The sequence below is a fragment of the Oryctolagus cuniculus genome, chromosome X, assembly GCF_964237555.1.
Source record: "Oryctolagus cuniculus chromosome X, mOryCun1.1, whole genome shotgun sequence".
NCBI classification, from domain to species: Eukaryota; Metazoa; Chordata; class Mammalia; order Lagomorpha; family Leporidae; genus Oryctolagus; species Oryctolagus cuniculus.
In genome coordinates, this window is record NC_091453.1 from 81,280,908 (window position 1) to 81,304,402 (window position 23,495).

General features: G+C 40.3%; 1 pseudogene; it reads right to left on the reverse strand.

Annotated features, from left to right (window-relative positions):
- Nucleotides 1-14,600: 14,600 nt before the first annotated feature.
- LOC100343249 (ATM interactor pseudogene) lies at nt 14,601-16,899 on the reverse strand (annotated as a pseudogene).
- Between the last annotated feature and the right edge of the window lie 6,596 nt (nt 16,900-23,495).

The window sequence follows — 23,495 nt, forward strand, 5'->3', positions numbered from 1 at the left end:
AATCTACCCAAGAGAAATGAAATCAGCGTATGAAAGAGCTATCTGTACCTCCATGTTTATTACAGCTCAATTCACAATAGCAAAGACATGAAATTCACACAAATTCCTTTTAACTGAAGACTGAATAAAGAAATTATGGGATATGTACACCATGGAATAGTACACAGCAGTAAAAAAAATGAAGTCCAGTCATTTGCAACAAAATGGGTGAAACTGGAAAACATCATAGTTAGTGAAATAGCCAGTCCCAAAAAGACAAATTCATTATGTTCTCCCTGATATGTGATAACTAATAGAGCACCTAAAAGACAACATGTAGAAATGAAATTGACACTTTGAAAAGCAATGATTATGAACAACCCTTTTCTTGAATGTCAAGGAACATCTTCTTATTCTATATCTTTGTTTATCTTTTCCTTTATAATATTTTCCTTATCTTTTTCTCTTTCCTATGATTCATTGAACACTATACTTACCCTAGAGTTAATCATAAATGTATAAAATTATTTGAAAAATAGATCTTAGTAAAGAATAAGAGTGAAAACAGGCAAGGGAGGAGGAATAAGGTGGGAATGAGTGTGGGATCGTGGGCACAGTGGGAATAATCACCAAGATCATAAAGTTGAAATTGTGAAATGTATGAAGTATGCAACCACAAAGCGGTATAGTCCTATATACATTCACACAGACTTACTTCTGAGGATACAATCTTACAAATAGCCAACTAGCCAACTAGCCATAAGACCACCAAATCCCTTAGAGTAAAGTGATACAAGACTCAAGGAAGTAGCAGAAGGTAAAGAAGAAGAAAATATGTTATTAGAAGAAACAGGACTTGGTGACTACTTAGATATTAAGTATATTTAAGAGAGAAAAATTAGAAATAACTCCCAGATTTCTGTCTTTGACAAATGGATGAATGGTAGTAGGTAACAAGAAAAAATACATATTAAAAGTATATTATTTGGGGAAAAGTTGGAAAACATTATATTCAATATACAACAGGTAGACTTGTCTGATAAGCAATTGCATATAAGTTCTGTAGATCAGGTGAAATTTTGATATGAAAAATAAATACATAGAAGCCATCTATTCATTGTGATAGATGAAGCCATGTTGGTACATGAGATAATTCAAAGAAAGCAGATAGACCAAGGGAAATGAAATCAGCAAATAAAATAATTTTCTGCACTTCCATGTTTATCATAGCTCAATTCACAATAGCAAAGACATGGAATCAACCCAAATGTCCATCAACTGAAGATTGGATGAAGAAATTATGGGATATGTACACCATGGAATATTGCACAGCAGAAAAAAAAAAAAGACCGGTCATTTGCAACAAAACAGATGAAACTGGAAATCATCATACTTAGTGAAATAAGCCAGTCTCAAAGGGGCAAATTCTATATGTTCCCCCGACCCATGATAACTAACAGAGCACCTAAAAGGTGACATACAGAAATGAAATTGACACTACAAGAAGCAAAGATTTTGAACAGCCCTTCTCCTGACTGTTGAGGAACAACAGCTTTTTATTCTATATTTTTGGTTTTCTTTTCCTTTATAATATTTCCTTATCTTTATATCTTTCATATGAACCATTGAACTATTTACTTAACAGAGTTAATCATATATGTATAAAGTTAATTGAAAATAGATCTTAGTAAAGAAAAAGAGTGAGAATAAGAAAGGGAAGAGGAAGGGGGGTAGGAGGGCAGGTAAGGTGGGAAGAATTACCAAGTTCCTAAAGCTGTAATTTTGAAATGTATGAAGTTTGTAACTTCAAAGCAGTATAGTCCTACATACTTTCCTATGAATGAACTCACTTCTAAGGGGTCCTAAGGTAAACAACTTGCCTTAGGACCCCAAAATCCCTTAAGCTGACTGATTAAAATAGCCTAATTGTTAAAAAAAATGGATAGGATTAAGTGATAAAGGGGCCATATAGATAGGATAAAGTGATAAAATGATCATATTAATAGGACTAAGTTTGGGGAAACAAGAATAGCAGAATTAAAAAAGGAGGGAAGGTTCCAACATGGAAAGCAGTCCATACAGCAGACCCATAGAATGACAATCACTTTATGTATTACTCTGACCTCAGAATCAGCCCTTAAGGCACTCTGGTCTAGCCGGAAATCCCATGGGAAGCATTTCAGGCATGGAAAGCCAAGACACTCCAGCAAAAAATTTCTTACATAAAGGAACACTGTGGGTAGAACCCAGTGGAAAGAAGGGGCCACCAAAGGATGTATTGTTTTCTGAAGAGAGAAGAGAACTCCCACTTTGCTTATGGCCTTGTTGAGCTAGTGGATCCAAAAGGTTTCCATAGCTGAGGCAGATCATGTCAAGAGCCTTGGGTTATCACTGATGTCATAATAAGAGTGTTATCTTTTCAATAAACAACAAGAGTCACTGTACACTAACTTCCTATGCAGGACCTCTATCCCCAGAGAGCTGTACCATGAAACTTAGTAAAACTTGTTCTCAAGAATCATTTTTTGTGTATTAAATGAAGGATATTATTATGTCTCTTAAGTTATATCTAAGATCTCACAAAAGATGTATCATCCTTGGGTTCTTCTTCAAAGACAATTAAGTTTCTAAAAGGAAAGAAGGGGGAGGAAGGAAGGAAAAAGAAGAAGGGAGGCAAAAAGCCGAAACACCTTCGAGAAGCAATAACAAAGAAAGCCCTTGTTTAGATTGTTGAGGAACAGTTTTCTTAATTTTTATTCCATTTTTTCTTCTTTTTTGTTTTTGTTTCCTTTTATTTTTTGGACCAAACAGGAGAGCAGGGAGGAAGGTGGGAAGTGGGTTGGAAGACCAGGGCAATGGGAAGAATTACCATGTTCCTAATGTTGTATTTACAAGAGGCATAGAAATAAAAAAAAAAAAAGAGGAAGGAGAAGAAAAGCACTGCAGGCATGAAGACCAACAGAGGCACGAGGATTGCTACTGGCAGGGGCATGTGTAGAATCACTGAGACGATCATCCTGAATGGTGTACATTTGGAGGAGTGGGGAAGCAAATTATTTAAGAGTCCTGACTGCCAAGGTGGGGAGTCTGGACTTGATTAGAGAGAAAGGAGAGCTGCCATATGCTTTTGTTAAGAGGAATAAAGTGATAAAATAAGGTGAATGAAGTGATAAAATGTTTATCTTACTTTGGTTAGACAACTGTTAAATAGCCTGTGTATTACTTAAATTCTAGATTTATTTGATTTGAAATATATTGGCACTAAAAGAGGTATTTTATTTCTTTTTTTTTTGACAGGCAGAGTGGACAGTGAGAGAGAGAGACAGAGAGAAAGGTCTTCCTTTGCCGTTGGTTCACCCTCCAACGGCCGCCACGGCAGGCGCGCTGCAGCCGGCACACCACGCTGATCCGATGGCAGGAGCCAGGTACTTATCCTAGTCTCCCATGGGGTGCAGGACCCAAGTACTTGGGCCATTCTCCACTGCACTCCCGGGCCACAGCAGAGAGCTGGCCTGGAAGAGGGGCAACCGGGACAGAATCCGGTGCCCCGACTGGGACTAGAACCCGGTGTGCCAGCGCCACAAGGCAGAGGATTAGACTATTGAACATCGGCGCCAGCCCAGTATGTTCTTTTTTTAAAGATTTATTTTATTTATTTGAAAGTCAGAGTTACAGAGAGAGGTAGAGACAAAGAGAGTGGTATTACATCCACTGGTTTACTCTCCAGATGGCCGCAGCAGCTGGAGCTGCGCCGATCTGAAGCCCGGAGCCAGGGGTTTCTTCTGGGTCTCCCACGTGGGTGCAGGGGCCCAAGGACTGGGACCATCTTCTACTGCTTTCGCAGGCCATAGCAGAGAGCTGGATCAGAAGAGCAGCAGCCAGGACTAGAACCAGCACCAATATGGGATGCCGGTGCTTCAGGCCAGGGCTTTAACCCGCTGCTCCACAGTACCGGCCCATGAGAGGTATTTTCACCATTTTCCCTCTGAAGCTCTCTTTCTTTCACTCTTTCTCTCTTTCTTTATTTCTTGTCACACACACACACATACACACACACAGAGCACTCTTCCTTTGGATATTCACTCCCCTCATGCCCTCAAATACATCTCTGGATGGGCCAGGCAGAAGGCAGGAACTTCATCAGTGTCTCCCATGTGAGAGGCACGAAGGGAGATTCATACTTGAAGCATTTCCTGCTGCCTCCTAGGGGGCATATTAACAGAAAGCTGGAATCAGGAGGTGAGTAGGGACTAAAATCCATGCACTTCAATGTGGGGTGCAGGCATACCAAGCAGTGTCTGAACTGCCATGGAAAATGTTCTCCTCCCTACTTCAGACCTCTCTGTGACATAGGATAGGTACCTTAGCATGACAATATTTGGGTAGGTAAGTGTCATAGCCCAGATCAGCCAATAAACTTCACAGTGATGCTGGGTAAGCACTTAACCTCTCTGGGATACATTTTAATGCTCTCAAACAAGGGTCAGCCCTGCTGTGTAGTAGGCTAAGCCTCTTCCTGCTATGCCATCATCCCATATTAGCACCGGTTTGTGTTCCAGTCACTCCTCTTCTGACACAGCTCTCTGCTATGGCCTGAGAAAGCAGTGGAAGATGGCCCAAATGCTTGGGTCCCTGAACCTGTGTGGGATACCCAGAAGAAGATCCTGGCTCCTGGCTTCGATGGGCCCAGCTCTGGCTGTTGCTGCCATTTTGGGGAGTGAACCAGCAGATGGAAGACCTCTCTCGCTGTCTCTCTCTGTTTCTCTACCTCAAATAAATAAATAAATTTTTAAATGCTCTCAAACTCATCTATCTTGCCTTTGGGCTCTAGTCCTGACCTAAAATGCTGCTAAAATAAAAAAAAAAAGCCTATGATTAAAATTGCCTAGTACCGTTATAAGGAAGCTAATTTATTACTCTCAGTTTAAAATCTCATTGGAAGATATTACAATCAGGTGCCAGCACTGTGGCATAGTGGGTAAAGCTGCCACCTGCAGTGATGGCATCCCATATGGGCACCAGTTCAAGTCCTGACTGCTCCATTTCTGATCCAACTCTCTGCTATGGCCTGGGAAATAGTAGAAGATGTCACAAGTCCCTAGGCCCCTGCACCCGTGTGGGAAGACCCGAAGGAAGCTGCTGGCCCCTGGCTTTGGATCAGCACATCTCTGGCTGTTGCGGCCAATTGGGGAGTGAACCAATGGATGAAAGATCTCTCTCTCTCTACTTCTTCTTCTCTCTCTGTGTAACTCTGACTTTCAAATAAATAAATAAATCTTAAAAAAACAATATTATAATCAATGTGACAGGGACAAACATACTAATAGCAAAATGAGCAGAGATACAAAAAAAGCAATTCACAGAAAAAGAAGTACAAGTGGCCAATCATATGGTAAATTGAAAACCACAATGATAATCAAACAGTGCAAATTAAAGCAAAAATGGAAAGGCATTTTTTTCTAATAAGTTGGTAAAAAGTTTAAATATAGATTAATAGAGAGTATGATAAGAATTCATATCAACAGGCCTTCTCCTATATGCCAAATCTAGTGTGCATATTAATGTAAACTTTTTGAAAGTCAGCCTAGCTACACACTTTCAAAGGCCTTCAAAATATGCACATTCTTTAGCCTAGTGTTTTTGCTTCCAGAAATTGATCCTCAGGAAATTATCAGAGATTTAGCCATAGAGAGATTAATCACATAATTACTTATAATAGCAAATATCTGCAATTTGTATCTCCAGCAATCAAATGATGATTAAATTTTACCCCAGCATGTCCATAATGGAATGCTATAAACTCATTAAAAATGTTGCAGGCTGGCGCCAAGGCTCAATAGGCTAATCCTCTGCCTTGCAGCGCCAGCACACCGGGTTCTAGTCCCAGTCAGGGCGCCGGATTCTGTCCCAGTTGCCCCTCTTCCAGGCCAGCTCTCTGCTGTGGCCCGGGAGTGCAGTGGAGGATGGCCCAAGTGCTTGGGCCCTGCACCCCATGGGAGACCAGGAGAAGCACCTGGCTCCTGCCTTTGGATCAGCGCAGCGTGCCAGCCACGGCGGCCATTGGAGGGTGAACCGACGGTAAAGGAAGACCTTTCTCTCTGTCTCTCTCTCTCACTGTCCACTCTGCCTGTCAAAAAAAAAAAGTTGCAGAAGGGTGGGCATTTGTCATAGTAGTTAAGATGCTGCTTTGGGATGCCTGCGTTTTATACCATAATGGTTAGGTTTGAGTCCCAGCACCACTCCCAAATCTATTACCTATTAGCAGGTGATGGCTCAGGTGGTTGGGTCCTTGCCACCCATGAAGGAGACCTGAACTGAGTTCCCAGATCTTAACTCAGCCTGGCCCAACATTGAATACAAAATGACACAATGACATGGAATGATGGAAATTATATCATTAAATGAGAAATTATATTCTGCCTTTTTTTCTATTTTTTGACAGGCAGAGTTAGATAAAGGGAGAGATAGAGAGAGAGAGAGAGAGAGGTCTTCCTTTTTTTTTCCATTGGTTCAACCCCCCAAATGGCCGCTATAGCTGGCGTGCTGCACCGATCTGAAGCCAGGAGCCAGGTTCTTCCTCCTGGTCTCCCACGCCGGTGCAGGGCCCAAGCACTTGGGCCATCCTCCACTGCCTTCCCGGGGCTACAGCAGAGAGCTGGACTGTAAGAGGAGCAACTGGGACAGAATGCGGCACCCCAACCGGGACTAGAACCCGGGGTACCGATGCCACAGGTGGAAGATTAGCCAAGTGAGCCATGGTGCCGACCTGCCTTTTTGTTAAAAAGTTCTAATTATGTACATGTGTGCAGATGAACAAATATACATTATATATGCATACCTACACGGATTCATATATATGTATATAAAGAGACGAGAAGATCAAAAAGCACATAGATCACATTAGTATCCCTTATCCCTCGCAGGAGTAGGATTGCAAGTGTTTCTTATTAGCTTCTTTATTTTCTAGTCTGTATCCTACCTTTTACATAATAAACATTACCATTATATTTTTAGAAGGCAATTTAAAAATTATATTAGATACCTATTACATATTTATAAAAAGCAGCTTGCTTTTGAAAAGGTATTAGTTTTTTAGAAGAGTTTCTGTTTCAGGCAGAGATGATATAACTCGCTGTTTTTATCAAAGGCAGGCCATTTCCTAGCAGCAGTGCAGGCTGGAGACAAGTGTTACTCAAATTGCCTTTCAAGGCAGTCGCCCTAGGAAGCAGTGGGTAAGGACAGGTGGGGCTGGGCCAGTGTGGTAAAGGCCAGAGGTGCCACAAAGGGGCCCACATATCCAGAGTGAACAGGCCAAAGGCAAGACCTCAGCATGTGAGTCTAGCAAAGTCAAGGTTTAATGAGACAGAATGAACAGAAGTATATGGGCGGGAACAGACCCTGAATTTATGGGAAGGACCAGGGTTGAGGCTTCACATCATACAGGAAGAAACAGCCAAAGAACAGAGACCATCAGAAAGAAGAGGGACAACCATTCAGGAAGTGGCACAAGAAGGTGTGAGTTTGAAGGGTTTCCATGCTAGGTTCTAGCAGCACACAGCAACAACCCCACCCCTGCGCCAGACCCCTGTGCCTCACAGCCTGCCACATAGACAGAAAAAGGCTGCCAGATATGCACTGCTGGTCTGAAGGATGCAGCGTTCAAAAGTCAGAGTTTTTTTATTTTTTTTTAGAAAACTTTTATTTAATAAATATAAATTTTGAAAGTATAACTTTTGTATTATAGCGGTTTTCCCCCCATAACCTCCCTCCCACCTGCAACCATCCCATCTCCCACTCCCTCTCCCATCCCATTCTTCATCGAGATTCATTTTCAATTATCTTTATATACAGAAGATCTATTCAGTATATACTAATTAAAGATTTCAACACATTGCACCCACACAGACACACAAAGTATAAAGTACTGTTTGAATACTAGTTTTACCATTAATTCACATAGTACAACACATTAAGGACAGAGATCCTACATGGGGAGTAAGTGTACAGTGACTCCTGTTGTTGATTTAACAATTGACACTCTTATTTATGACCCAGTAATCATACTTCCATAGCTGCCAAGGCTATGGAAGCCTCTTGAGTCCACAAACTCAGACCTTATTTAGACAAGGCCATAGTCAAAGTAGAAGTTCTCTCCTCCCTTCAGAGAAAGATAGCTCCTTCTTGATGGCCCATTCTTTCCACTAGGATCTCACTCACAGAGATCTATCATTTAGGTCCATTTAGGTCATTTTTTGCCACAGTGTCATGGCTTTCCATGCCTGAGAAACTCTTATGGGCTTTTTAGCTAGATCCAAATGCCTTAAGGGCTCATTCTGAGGCCAGAGTGCTGTTTAGGGCATTTTCCATTCTATGATTCTGCTGTGTATAAAGATAGGATTACGTGTCAAAGGGATCAGATAATGTAGTGTATGGGTGGGCACATATATATGAGAGATAACTGCTGCAAAGGAAAATGGATGGCACCATTCTTCCATTACCCACCTGTCCTAAATCAGCTAAGGTAACAACTAAAGGGACAGAGGAGAGAAGAAACAAGAGAAGAACAGCCAGGATGCTTAGGGTAGGGTGCAGAAGATTACAGATTTTCTCAAAGATTGTAGATCTGAGACTGTTGCTGCTATATGAAGGATCTTCAAAAAGTTCATGGGCAAGGTATATTATGGAAAAATTATGCATGGATTGAAAAATATATTTGTACAAAAATAAACTTATCCGTTAATTCCATTTTTCAAACAAAACTTTGTACTTTCCTTATGTATACCTTTTTGTTTTTCCCCTCGACTTTTGCCCTGTGGAAAATATCCCAATAACATGGGACATCTAGAGCTAGAATTATAATTCAGAATCAGTTAGCCCAACGCTCTTTGATTTATATAAGAGAAAATTCTGGTCCAGAGAACAAAATGAATATGCTTGGTATGAAATACTTTTCAAGCATTTTCAGCAAGAAATTGGGGTTGATACATTAAAGTTAATCCTTTGGATATATTATGTGTTATTAAATAATCAATACAAAAAACAATATTATAAATAGCTGTGTACTTACTGCTCAGAGCTAACTAATTTTAATACCCTACCAGCTATGCTCTAGTTCTATTTAATAAATCAAGCTTCATATATAGATTTGAAATTCTCTTTGTATGCTTTATCAACATTATTCCCTTTCCTGCCTGGCCCTATAAGAGACAATGTGGTGCAAGTGCTTGGCACACTGGTTACAACACTGCTTTGGATGTTGGCATCCCATATCACAGTGTCTGGGTTCATGTCCCAGCTCTGCTTCCAATTCTAGTGTCCTGCTAACACACGCTGGAAGGCAGGTCCCTGTCAGCTATGTGAGAAACTCAGATGGAGTCCTAGGCTCCAGGCTTTTCTGGCCCAGCTCTGGTTGCTGTGGACATCTAGGGAGTGAAATAGTATATAGAAGATTCAAATATTCTCATATTCTCTCTCTCTCTCTCTCTGCCTTTCAAATAAAAATAATTTTTAAAAGAGGTTACCATGCTCCTAAATTGGCATAAAGATTCAAAAAATTTCCCTTATACTTTCCCCCTTCCTGTGTGTTTGTACAGTATATGATATTTTTATGTGTTTTAAAACATTATGTAAATGACCTCACATAGTATATAGCATCTTACCACTTAATGTTTTCACTCAACATGTTTCCTGACATATATATATATATATATATATATATATATATATATATAAAGTTCATTGTACTTATCCATTCTACTGAGAGAAATGTAGGTGGTTTGTAATTTCACTCCTATAAACAATGTTGCCATGATATTCTTATAAATATCTCCTTGTATACACTGTGAGAGTTTTTCCAATGTGTATGCATGAAAGGAAAAAATGGGTAGCAGCTGTTGAGGAGTTTACAATAAACAGCATTTCTATTCCTCACTCAGGTTGAATCCATTGAAAACTGTTTTGTTTTTCTTTCACTTTAAGAAGAAGGATGATCATTACTAATAAATAAAGCTGACAGCAGAGAATATGTTCACTTCTTCAGCCATGCTAATTCTTTTTTTTTTTTTTTTTTTTTTTTTTTTTTGGACAGGCAGAGTGGACAGTGAGAGAGAGACAGAGAGAAAGGTCTTCCTTTTTTTCCATTGGTTCACCCCACAATGGCCGCTGTGGTCAGCAAGCTGCGGCCGGCGCACCGCGCTGATCCGAAGCCAGGAGCCAGGTGCTTCTCTTGGTCTCCCACATGAGTGCAGGGCCCAAGCACTTGGGCCATCCTCCACTGTACTCTGGGCCACAGCAGAGAGCTGGCCTGGAAGAGGAGCAACCGGGACAGAATCTGGCGCCCCGACCGGGACTAGAACCCGGTGTGCTGGCGTCGCAGGCTGAGGATTAGCCTATTGAGCCATGGCGCCGGCCGCTAATTCTTTTTTAAAACACATATTTATTTATTTAAAAGTCAGAATTATGGAAAAAGAGGGAAAGACAGAGGGAGATCTTGCATCAGCCAGTTTACCCCCCCTTAACCCTGAGACAACCACAATGGCCAAGGCTAGGCCAGGCCAAAACCAGGCTGAAGAATAATTCTAAAACTAAATTTACCACCCATCTCAACCACTAAGTCACAAGCAATACTGAACAGTAAATATTAAAACATTGCCTAAAGGAAGACATGTGCTGAGCTTCATGCCAGCCTCCCAAGTGGAAGGAAAGATAGGTGGCTTTACAATTGTGGTTCCTCCTTCCAAATTCACCCGTCAAAATCATAACTTCTGCCCTCTTGGGAGGAATGACTGAAGGGGCAGAGACAGACTAAAAGTATATACCGGTGGACTCCCTCAGTGTGGAAGAAAATGTCAAAAATGAAGATCATGTATGCTCTCAACAACAGCAAAATCAGGCAATGTAAACATCCTCGATTTGACTAGGCACTGACACATTGCTCACCCAAAATGGCTGTGCCAATTTGTATTCCTTTACTATGACTTTTTGTACATTCACAACAACATTTGGAATAGTCAGTATTTTAAAATTTTGCCAATGTAATAAGTGAAACTTGGTATATGAAACTTGGCATTGATTTGCATTTCCCTCCTAACTAATGAAGCTGGGCATGTTTGTTGACCATTAAGGTTTTCTCTTCTGAGAAAAGCCTACTTATACATTTCCAAATATTCTAATCATGTTGTTAGTTTTTTTTTCTTATTTATGTCTATCTTCACAATATATTCTGGATCATTTGCTAGCTAAATGTACTGCAAACCTTTCACATTCTGCAAACTATCTTTTTGTTGCAAAATGTTCATTTTAACGCATTATCAATTATTTTCTTTGCTGTTTGTCCTTCTTATGTCATTATTATAAAGTCCTTGCTTGTTCTTAGGTCATATATTCATCTACAGAGAAATTACAAAGTTTTGTCTTTTACTTTTAGGTATTTATTGTTCAAAGTCTCCTGGTTGCTGAACATGATATGTTCCTCCTTTTCCTCAGGTCTACTTCACTAACTTTTTTATAAACATATAATTTTTGTTGCCTTTTGTGAATGGATTTTACTCATTTTTCTCAACTGAATTTGGTTCATATTTTTATATTCCTTTATTTTCATTCTTTGTTTTTATTTTAGATATAACTCATAAAGTATATACAGCTGCATTTCATATTTTAAATCCAGTGTGTGTTTAAAAAGTTTTATTTCATTTACATTGATTAGGATTAATGATTTATTTTCACCTATTCCTTATAATTTTCTTCATTTTGTCAAATGTTTTTGTTTTTATGCATTACTATGTTTTGTTGATTTGACAAAGGTTTTTATTTTCCCTCTTTTTCCCTTGTTGTTCAAAAACCACAAATTTTATTTAGATTTCTAGTGACTGTCTTAACATTTTTAACATATATATTAACTGCAGAATTTTTAGAACTAGTACAAAGTTTTCCAATACCTCTATCTCCTTTCAAACAAGACAAAGATTTAGTATGTTCATTAACACTGGATAGCTAAATATTTTTGGATTGTTTTGTAGAACTTTATTTTCAGCTATTGTAATAAATGCATGGATGACATTATTATTTTATATAATTTACAATTAAATATTCATCATATGTTATTGTTTCTGTACTCACCATTATTTCTTGTATCCATATCTTTATGGCTATTTCTTTTTATATTTTTAATCGACAAATAAAATTTTATTTATGTAAAACATAATATATTAAAGATATAAAATTTCAGAATTATTAAGTACAGCTAATTAACAAATGCAAGAATAGACATTTGATACAACAGTTAAGATGCTACTTGGTATGCCTGCATCCCATATCAGAGAGCCAGGGTTCAAGCCCAGGCTCTCCTTATGATTCCAGCTTCCATCTAATATAGGCTCAAGGAGGCAGCAGATGATGGCTCAATTACTTGGGTCCCTGATCCCCATGTGGAAGACCTATATAGAGAACCAACATCATGGCTTCAGTCTGGTCCAGCATTAGCTGTTAGAGGCATTTTGGGAGTGAACCAGCATATGGAAAATCTCTCTCTGTCTCTCAATAAAATAAAAATAAACAAATACAAATAAATGTGCCACTTCTTTGGATTACTTCCTTTTTGTTTTTGTTGTATTTTTTAAGACAGGGAGATATATACATATATATAGACATATATATAGACATATATAAAAAGAAGATGAACATCATAATGTTGAAAAATTGTACAAAAACACAAGAAAATGAAAGCAAGATTAATATTATTGGTCTATATTATTCCTTGTCCAGATGTAGGCAGAGGTAGTTGTGTGTATATGCTGGAATAGCAGGTACTAATTTTGATAAGAAATGTATATATATGTCTATATACATATATATGTCTCTATATATGTCTATATATATGTCTTTATACATATATATGCCTATATATATGTCTATATATATTTCCAGTTCTATTTTTTAAAGATTTATTTTATTTATTTGAAAATCAGAATTACACAGAGAGAGGCAGAGAAAGAGAGAAGTCTTTCATCTGCTGGTTCACTCCCCAGATGGCTGCAACGGCCGGAGCTGCGCCAATCTGAATCCAGGAGCCAGGAGCTTCTTCCAGGTTCTCCACACAGGTACAGGGGCCCAAGGACTTGGGCCATCTTCTACTGCTTTCCCAGGCTATAGCAGAGAGCTGTATGGGAAGTGGAGCAGCCAGGTCTCGAACCGGCGTCCATATGGGATGCTGGCACTTCAGGCCAGGGTGTTAGCCCGCTGTGCCACAGTGCCAGCCCCCCTTTTTGTTAAGATGAAAACTTCAATACAACCTCAAGCACTTCTTTTTAATATTTTGTTTATTTGTTTGACAGGTAGAGTTACAGTCAGAGAGAGTGAGAGACTGAGAAAAAGGTCTTCCATCAGATGGTTCATTCCCTAAATGGCCACAACAGCCAGAGCCGGGCTGATACAAAGCCAGGAGCCAGGAGCTTCTTCAGAGTCTCCCATGCAGATACAGGGGCCCAAACACTTGGGCCATCTTCTACTGCTTTCCCAGGCCACAGCAGAGAATTGGATCAGAAGAGGAGCATCCAGGACACAAATCAGCACCCAAATGGAATGTCAGCACCACAAGCAGAGGCTTAGCCTACTTACACCACAGTGCCTCAAGTATTTCTACAGAGGCTTTGTAAGTGGCAACGTTTTTAGCTTGTTATAGATTTCAAAGTGTCTTTAATCACCCCTTACTCTTGAATGATAGTTTCTCTGGTTAAGGAACTCTAGACTGATTCTTATCCTCAGCTTTTTGAATGAAACCCATCTTATATTGTAATCTTGTATTCTACTTTTGTTCCATATATTTTGATTTTCATTCAAATTCTAGCCTCTACATTTTATTTCTAGGATTTCTACTTACAAATGTTTTTGTTTAATTTCTGCCTGGTCTATATACTTTTAAGTGGATGAATTTGTAACAGAATTTTTAACACACTATTTTAATATCATTTTCTCATTGCTCTGTTATTTTCATTTGGTTTGCAATTGATTGACTTCCTGATTGTTGATTTTATTGATTACTTTCCTTTCTTTAATTTTTTGAATGTTTGCATCAATCTCTCTTCTACCCTCTCTGCATAGATTTTTAGTTGCCTCTACTCACAAACACCCAACCCTGAAGTGCATAATCAGATGGCTTAGGCCACCTATCTTGATGTAACATTAGTGATAGTACATATACAAGTATTAAGACATTCAAGGATTTAGCTCAAGTCCTATAAACTAGGCCTTATCTGCTTCCTCTAACTTCCTTTGTATGCAATTTTATGCAAGTCATAATTCCAAGCAATGGTTAATCTCTTTTCAACCTCTTTTTAATGCAGGAAAAACTTACCTCCACCACTATCCCAGTCCCTACTTCTGAGCAGTAATTATAACTAGTTCTTCATTTTCTTATCAAAATTAGTACCTGCTATTCCAGCATATACACACAACTACCTCTGCCTACATCTGGACAAGGAATAATATAGACCAATAATATTAATCTTGCTTTCATTTTCTTGTGTTTCTGTACAATTTTTCAACATTATGATGTTCATCTTCTTTTTAGTATAGACTGTCTTCTTTTTTTAGCTAAGCATCTTACTTTATATAATACACTCAGATTTATACACAATTTTCATGTTTATAAGTACAAAAGGCAAAGAACCACGCACACAGAATCAAAACAACTGCATCATCACTTGCACTTGATCTAGTTAATACTGTTGTCCCTGTTCCCTATTTTCTAACCCCAGAAGGAAATGGTAAATGCCAACCATCCCACACGTAGACTCCACCATTAGAAGCTGAAGACTGTGCAGTTCAGTACATCTCTGGGTTTCTACAGAGCTGAACTGAAACTCTATCATGTTCCAGGCCAAGTTGGCCAGAAGTAAGTCATCCACTGCTGTCTGAGTTTCATTGCTGGTGAAGAACAAGCTCCCCAGGACTTCAAAACCAGAACTCATGGTCTGTGTTTCTATATTGTTCAACTCAGCCTTGCTCTCCAGGGCAGGTATGTTCTTAGCATTGCAGATTCCCTCAGTGTGGGTCTCTGTATCAGATGAGTCGGTATTCATGGAGAAGCTGGAGCATTTCAGAATGCTTCCCTGAGGGAGATGAGGGCCATTGCCTAAGAAGAAGTTTAAGTCTGTCTGTATCTGTGTGTCAAACATCTCAAAGCCTAGGAAGTTAAAACTTGCCCTGTACCTGTAGGACACAGCAGAGGTTGCAGCAAGGAACAAGTGATTCCAAGACAGGTTCAGTGTTCATGGTGTTGAGTTCACTCTCTTAAGTTTGTGTCTGGGTATTTGAGGCTGAAAAGAACTCTCTAATATCAAAATCAATTCCAGGGTTCTAAATTGGGCCAGGTGGGAGCTGGGTGTCAGGCCCAGGATTTGTGTCAGGCAAGAATATGATTATCCAATGTCTGACCAGGAAGATTATTTGACAAGATTTTCTAACTCACTTAATAAGTCCATGGGTTGGGTCTGATTATCCATTATGTTCTGTGAAGGAAGCATACTGTCCTATTTGCTGAAGTTTAACACAGGAGCCAATTTCTCAATATCTTGATTTAAAGTCATAGCAGCAAACCATGAGTTACTGTCTCTGTTATTAAGCTTCTGCTTAACATATTGTCTGTAGGGACACTGTATGATAAATGGACACTCTCAAAAATGCCCCCACACATCCCAGCGTGGTCCATCTGCATGCAGTCCTCTGTGGGAACCAGCATCCCACTGGTCTGAGTTTCTCTGGAGACCCCACCCAACGGGAAGCAAGGATCTAGCAACACAAATGTCTGCATGTGAACACTAATGGAAAAGGACACTTGAGCATCAAATGACAAGTCAGTCTGAGAACACAAGGACACAACAGAGTCGGGGCCAGCCCCTGTGCAGAAGGTATAATGTTTTGCGAGGCATAAGACAGGTCTGTCTGCACATTGGTTGAAGACAGACTATTCTTCTGACCTGTGTTACCCAGTTCCTGTAAAAGACTGGATGGACTTTTACCCAAGTTCACTTGAGCACCTATACTAATTGGCTCAACAGCAACAGGATTTATAATTTTGGGGCGAGGGAGGCTCTCTTTAAGAGAGTAGGCCTCTGAATCTAGGCCGAGGATCAGGGTTCCTACTGACAAGAGCAGTAAGTGCACAGCCACTGCAACAGAGCTCTGATCCACACCTAACACGAAAGGCTGGGCCATGGAGTCATCCATAGGCACAAAGACAGGCACAGAAGAAAACTGCATCACAGGTAGTTTAATAACCACAGCCACTTTGGGCTTTGGTAAAAGCAACTTCTGAGGATATCTTGGAGGTGTTGTCAGAGTCTGCTTTATGGCATTAGAGCCACAAGAGTCTTCCAAAGAGGCTCCCAGCTTTGTTTTTAAAGTTTCTAGTTCTTGAGAAGCTGGCCTGGGACTTGGTTGGCTGCCCAGTGATTCAATGGTCTTATTAAACAACTTCTGGTTTTGTAAGCAGTTTTCCATTTTCCTTTTGTTACTAGATGGATCCCTATGTTCTGAAGGGATCTTGTGGCCAGTTCAGCAGATGCGGGATTGCAGTGCTATTCCACTGGCATAGGAACAGCCACACGTGCACTAGGAGGTCTTCCCACAGTCTTCTGTATATATTTCCAAGTCCCACTCAGTACCCTACGAATTCCTGCACTTATTGCACTTATGCTTCTTCTCAGTATGCATCTTCATAAAGTGCTATTTTACAAGGGAAAATTGAGAAAATGGTCTGTCAGGGCCTCTAGGGCATTCCTCAATTTGACAACAGAATTTCGGTACAATTTTCAAATCTTTTATTGTTGGATTTACTATGCCATCCTGCAGGAGGTGGCTCTTGACCAGGTGCATGTTGAACATTGGGCTGCTGGGCAGGATCTTCCCGCAGCCATGTACAGTGCACAGGATATTGGTCTGCACGGCCTGGGAGAGCTCACTCTCCGACAGCTAGTTCAGCTCCTGGGGCCAGTAGCGTGGGGGCTTCCCCCTTAGCTGGGGCCTCGGAAACCCCAACGGGCCTAGCATGGCAGTGGCTCTCCTCATGACTCCTGGGACGGCCTGGGCACCTGCCACCAGTGCCGTGGACCCCACGGCTGCTGCCGCCCCAGACATGTCTTCTACATTGCCTCTATACTTTGTCTATCACTGATATGTGTTGGGAAAGAAAGTATTCTCCAAGCATGAGCTAATGTCATTTTGACCAAATGTCTCCTGAACTCTTTCATTTACCTTTAGGTCACTTAATTTCTGAAAACTTAGCTGTTTGGCCCTCAATCATTAAATAACTCAATGAACAATTCCTCCTAAAGTTTTTATCTGAGAATGGGACATTACTTTCACTCTCATCAGTAAAAGTTTAATAAATTGATAATATAAACTCTTTATTTTTGCTTTTAACATCGTGGGATTTTTTTTTAAAGATTGATTTATTTGTTTGAAAGTCAGAGTTACACAGAGAAAAGGAGAGGCAGAGAGAGAGGGAGAGAGAGGTCCTCCATCTGCTGGTTCACTCCCCAGCCCGCCTCAATGGCCAGAGCTGCGCCAATCCGAAGCCAGGAGCCAGGAGCCTCTTCCGGGTCTCCCACATGAGCACAGGGGGCCAAACACCTGGGCCATCCTCCACTGCTTTCCCAGGCCATATCAGAGAGCTGGATCAGAAGTGGAGCAGCCGAGTCTCAAACCAGCGCCCATATGGGATGCCCGCACCGCAGGCGGCAGCTTCACCTGCTATGCCACAGCACCAGCCTGAAAATATAAACTCTTAAAACAAAGAAGTTCATCCTGCTAATGCACATACTGAAAGGCAGCAGGTGATGGCTCAAGTATTTGGTTTCCTGCTTCCCACATGTGAAATCTGGATGCAATTCTTGACTCCTGCCTGCAGCCTAGCCCAGCCCTGGCTGTTGAATAGAAGGTATTTGGAGAAGAAATAAGCAGATAGAAGACCTCTCTCTGTTTAATAAAATGAAAATTAATTAATTTGTAAAGGGGAAACAAGTCATGCATGAAATTTTTCAGAATAGGCTTTGAAGGAGAACAATAATCTGAATCATTTCTTGGACCGAGATACAATAGCTAATCACTACTAAATCTTATATACAATGTAATAATGAGACACTGAAAACTTGTCCTAAAACTCCCAGTATCATCCACAATAGGTCAAAATAAGCGTTTTATTGAAGGCTGAAGTTAATACTATAGATACATTTTTTAAAATGTTATGTGTATGAGTGAAATTGACATCTTGAGATATGATTATTTTTAAAGCCCTTGCCTATGCTCTTGAGAACAGTGGTTTTTTCTATTTACTACTTGTTGAATTATTTATTCATTGGAGGATTAAGCTTGTGATTAAAAGGAAATTGAATAGAATAGAAAAATGTATAAAAGAGAAATGTGCATGATATGATTTGATTATTATTTTTAGCCCTTATCTATATTCCTGTGGAAGTGTTCTGCTGGTATTTTACTTGTTGAATATTATGGTTAGTGGTGCATTAAACCTGTGATTATAAAGTAAATTGAGATTATGTTTTGGCAAAAATTAAAAATAAAGGCAAGGAAAGAAGGAGGGGGCTTGAAGGAGGGAAGTATGGTTATTAGAGTTGTATCTATGAAATACATGAAATCTGTTTTCTTTATATTAATAAAAATGAGAAAAGAATGTATGTCATAGCAAAAATTAAATGAAAAATAAGAAAGGAAGGAGGAGAGATGGTGGGCAGTATCATTATGTTCTTAAAACTGTAAATATGAAATACATGAAATTTGTTCCCTTTATATAAATTTTACAATAAATATTAATAACAGGATTAGTAATTTTGGTAGTTAGCAGAATAGCATCAGTAAAAACATAGAGTAAGGATGTTCAAAAAACTACTCTTGCAAAAAAAAAAAAAAAGCACTGGTAACAACTGGAAAAATCCATTTTTCCAGGTCCCTTGAAATTAACCACAGTTGAATCTTGTTAAGCCCAGTGAGCACTGTGGCATTTTAAAATGCCTTGTTCATAACAATTACCCCACTCCCAGCTCCACAGTTGTAGTAAAGAGAGATAAATAGAAATCATAAGAGAAAGTAAATAGAAACTCTGGAATTGAAAAATATAATAATTGAAATGAGAAACGCACTAGAACGGTTAAGAATCAGATTTGAGAAAGCAGAAGAAAGAATCAGCAAACTTGAAAATAGGTCAGTTGAAATTATCTAGTCTGAAGAACAAAAAGAGGAAAACAATAAACAAAACTGAACAGTCTAAGAGACCTGTGGAAATCATAAAGCACCACTATACATAATATATATATATATATATATATAAAGTGTGTGTGAGAGAGAGAAATTTCCAGAAGAGAGGAGATTTAAAAAGGAAGAGAAAGAAAATTTGAAGAAATAATGATTAAAATCTTCCCTAATTTGATGAAGTTTTAATTTGCATATTCAAGAAGGTCAACAATATCCACACCTAGACATATCATAACCAAACCTGTCTGAAAGACAAAGACAGAGAACTCTTGAAATTATTGTATCTACTTGCCTCTACATACAAAATTATATTCTGCAGGATTCTCTAGGTCATTCTATACTATAACAGTCAAACATAAGCTTCAGTTTCACTTTTGTACAAGGGAATGCTTATATGAGAAATTGTATTTCTGTATTATTATATTTAGCTTATAGAAGGCCTGATTGTTTGAATTTTGGAATCGTAGCCAAAATACTTACAAGAAAATTGGAAAATTATCTCAGAGGGGAAAAAATCCTAAGATAGCAAGTAAATCAAAATATGAAAGCCATAACAAAAATATCTCAACAATCAACTTTCATTTATTCAGAAAATAGCATGTTCTTTTTTTTCCATTAAAAATGGTAAATTTATGAGGTACCATGTGCTGCTTCATTACGTGTATACATTACATAATATCCAAACCAGGTAAATATGTTTATCATTTCAAGTATTTAACATTAATTTATAGTCAAAACTTCTCAAATCCTGTCATTTTTTTAAAATAGAGAAATGTATAATATTTTAACATTATCCACAGTTACTTTTCATTCACTCATTCAACAGCTATATTTTGTTTTATTTATTTATTTATTTATTTATTGACAGGCAGAGTGGACAGTGAGAGAGAGAGAGACAGAGAAAGGTCTTCCTTTTTTCTGTTGGTTCACACTCCAATGGCCGCCATGGCCTGTGTGCTGTGGCCGGCGCACCGCGCTGATCCGAAGCCAGGAGCCAGGTGCTTCTCCTGGTCTCCCATGTGGGTGCAGGGCCCAAGGACCTGGGCTATCCTCCCCTGCACTCCCGGGCCACAGCAGTGAGCTGGATAGGAAGAGGAGCAACCGGGACAGAATCCGGCGCCCCGACCGGATTAGAGCCCTGTGTGCCAGCGCCGCAGGCGGAGGATTAGCCTAGTGAGCCATGGCGCGGGCCTCAACAGTTATATTTTAGATAGCTATGAAAGATCACTCTGAGCTATTGAAACTTAATAGCTTTCTATCTTACTAAAATTGCCATTTTTTCAAATAAACAGGATATAGTAATTACATGGAAAACAGAAAAATCTACTGATAATGACCATTTTTTTTGTCTTCAATGATTACACTTTGTTTACAACTTCAATGTCCCCATGGAGACTATTGATAGAACAAGGACATAAGCCTCAGCCATTTTGTTTCTTGTTACCCCTGCCTTCTTTCAAGAGAGTAGTTCCATCTCATATCCTGTATTGTTCGCCAGCCCATACGCTGTATTCTTCCCCAGGTTTGGAAGCCAATGGACCAAACCTGAAGAATCAGTATGGCTCAATAGGCTAATCCTCCGCCTAGCAGCGCCAGCACACCGGATTCTGTCCCGGTTGCCACTCTTCCAGGCCAGCTCTCTGCTGTGGCCCCGGGAAGGCAGTGGAGGATGGCCCAAGTCCCTGGGCCTTGCACCCGCATGGGAAACCAGGATAAGCACCTGGCTCCTGCCTTCGGATCAGCGCGGTGCGCCGGCCATGGCAGCCATTGGAGGGTGAACCAACGGAAAAGGAAGACCTTTCTCTCTGTCTCTCTCTCTCTCACTGTCCACTCTGCCTTGCTCACCTTGGCCTCCTGCCCCCACCCCCACCCCTAGCCCACCTAAGATATAAAAGAGCCCAGCCTTCTGTGGTCTTGGCCTCTGCCACGTGTTCAGTCTGTGAGCAAGATGGCAGTTAGTCAATCCCTGAGTTTATTTTCTCTGAATAAACTCGATCTGGCTGTGAGTTTGTATTTTGTCTCCTCTCTGGTCTGTACCTCTTTTCCTAATATTTTGGTGCCCCATGTGAAGAGGAGAGTAGTGAATTCAGTGTCTGCATAAGAGCTGTGATCCTCCACCCTTCTTCCAAACTTTCTTCTCCTTTCTAGATTCTTTCCCCTTCTTATTGTCTCTGCCCACCTCTACCTTCACTTTCCTATAATCTCCTTTTTCCTTATGACAGAGACACCTGAGAGACACCTATCCAGAACACTTTCTCACTCTCATTGCACTTCTCATTTCCCAAGAAATTCATAGCCAGAGCCTTTGCCAGATCTCATTGCTACATGTCCACACGAGACCTAATTCTCAACCCATCAGATTGATAAGAGAGGTCTCTGTCACCTCAAGTGTGCTGGGGCAATGCTTGTGACTGGTTTATCCCCCCTTTTACAGCCTGGCATGTTCAAACAGGATAGTTCATCTCCCCTCATAGGGCCTGGGGTGTTCCTTTGGTTTCCCTCACTCAGAGGAAATGCCCATCCACTACAGGTTAGAACTGGGATGCTGGTCTATGCGGGGGTTGCCCTGTGAAAGGATCCCCTTCCCTCAGACCATATTTTGCTTAATCCATGGCTTCCAAACTTCTATTAGCCTGCCTCTTAAAAAACTTGCACAAGCTGGGCCTAAAGGAAGACAATGTTTCCAAATGACCAGAATTCAGCACCTTTGATTTCTAAATTCTCTGCAACCTTCATAGTTTTACAAAGAGAAATGGCAAATGGCCAGAGGTCTCTTATGTACAGGATTTTTTCCTCCTTCAAGGTCAATTTTTCTCACTTCAAGTTCTCATAGAGGAAGAAAGCCTGGAGCCTCTCCTCAAATCTTCTACCTCCCTACCTCTCCCTTCTTCCTCTCCACTTGAGAAGATGGTGTCTCAGGAACATACACCCCTCCACTTACTGCATTCCCTCCTCTCTCTAGCGCCTGCCCTTCCCTCTCACCAGTGGCAGCAGAGGCAGTTGCTGCCCCTCCCCCCTCGTCTCTCCTGAATAACCTCCCTGTATGGCCTCCACCCCTCCTTCATCCCTCTCATCCCATCTTCTCTGAGATCCTGGCCCAGCAGGCCCTCCCAGACCTCCATCTGGTATTTCCTCTCTGGCAGACCCACCTGATTCCCCTACATCCCAGCCTTTGTCCTCCTCCTAGGTCAACTTCCCTCATTCTAAGCCCTCTGGCAAGAGAAAATCTTAGAGCCTACTCTCAAACCCTCAACTTTCCCTCCTTCCACTTTTGCTCTTCCCTCAGGGGTGCTACCACCTCTGGAACTTGACCCTCTACTCACCCAGCTCTCCCCCACCCCTCACCCCCACTCTTCCCCAGCGCAAACTCACCTCTCTTCCTGACTCCCCCTACTTTGTTCTGCCACTTACCCCCTCGGTACAGAAAGATAATGAAAAGACTAGCAGAATATTTTTTGCTCTGGAAACCCTATACCTTAGGACATTCCAAACTGCTAAGACAAGGCACTGGGAGCCTTTCTCACTTCTTCTACCCACCTTATCAGAGTCCATGTGGTGCTCTGCACCTCCCCCAACAAAGCAGTTCCAGGCAGGACTCTGCCTGCTGTTCAAATGCAAGCAAGCCTGACTTCAACACCCCCACATCCACCCTTGACCCTTGCCGTCTCTCTGGGTGAGCTCAGCCCCTACTCTCACTTTACCCCCCATTCTGTCTTCCCTAAAATAAATCCTCTTTTAACTAGCGACCTCCTCTTCTTCTATGAACACTAAAATCCTAAAACCTAACATAATAGAGCCAAATCTACACAAAGACAAAACCTCTGTTCCAGCCATCTCCAGTAATATATTTGTCAGGGCTAGCAACAGAAAACTCCAGAACAGTGGTAAGTCCTGACCAACTTCACTCCAAAGAATGATCCATGCCTAGCCTTCTTCTGTCTTTTCCCCTGCCTTATTTAGTGGCAGCCAAAATTTATTTGTTAATAATTGAAACCATTTTGTTTTTCTCTCCTGTAATGAGTTATATGTGTGTACATATTGTATGCAATAATGGAAAATTTATTAACATCTCTGTTTTAATTGGCTTACACTTGTGTTAGATATCCAAGAAATATTTCCAACTACATATACTCTTAAAATTTATGGAAGACATTGGATCTTTTGGTAAATGTTTTTGTAAGTTATTCGACAGCTAAAAATGTTTATTAAGTGTTCACTTGATATTAAGCAATCTGGAAAGCCTGACTTATTTC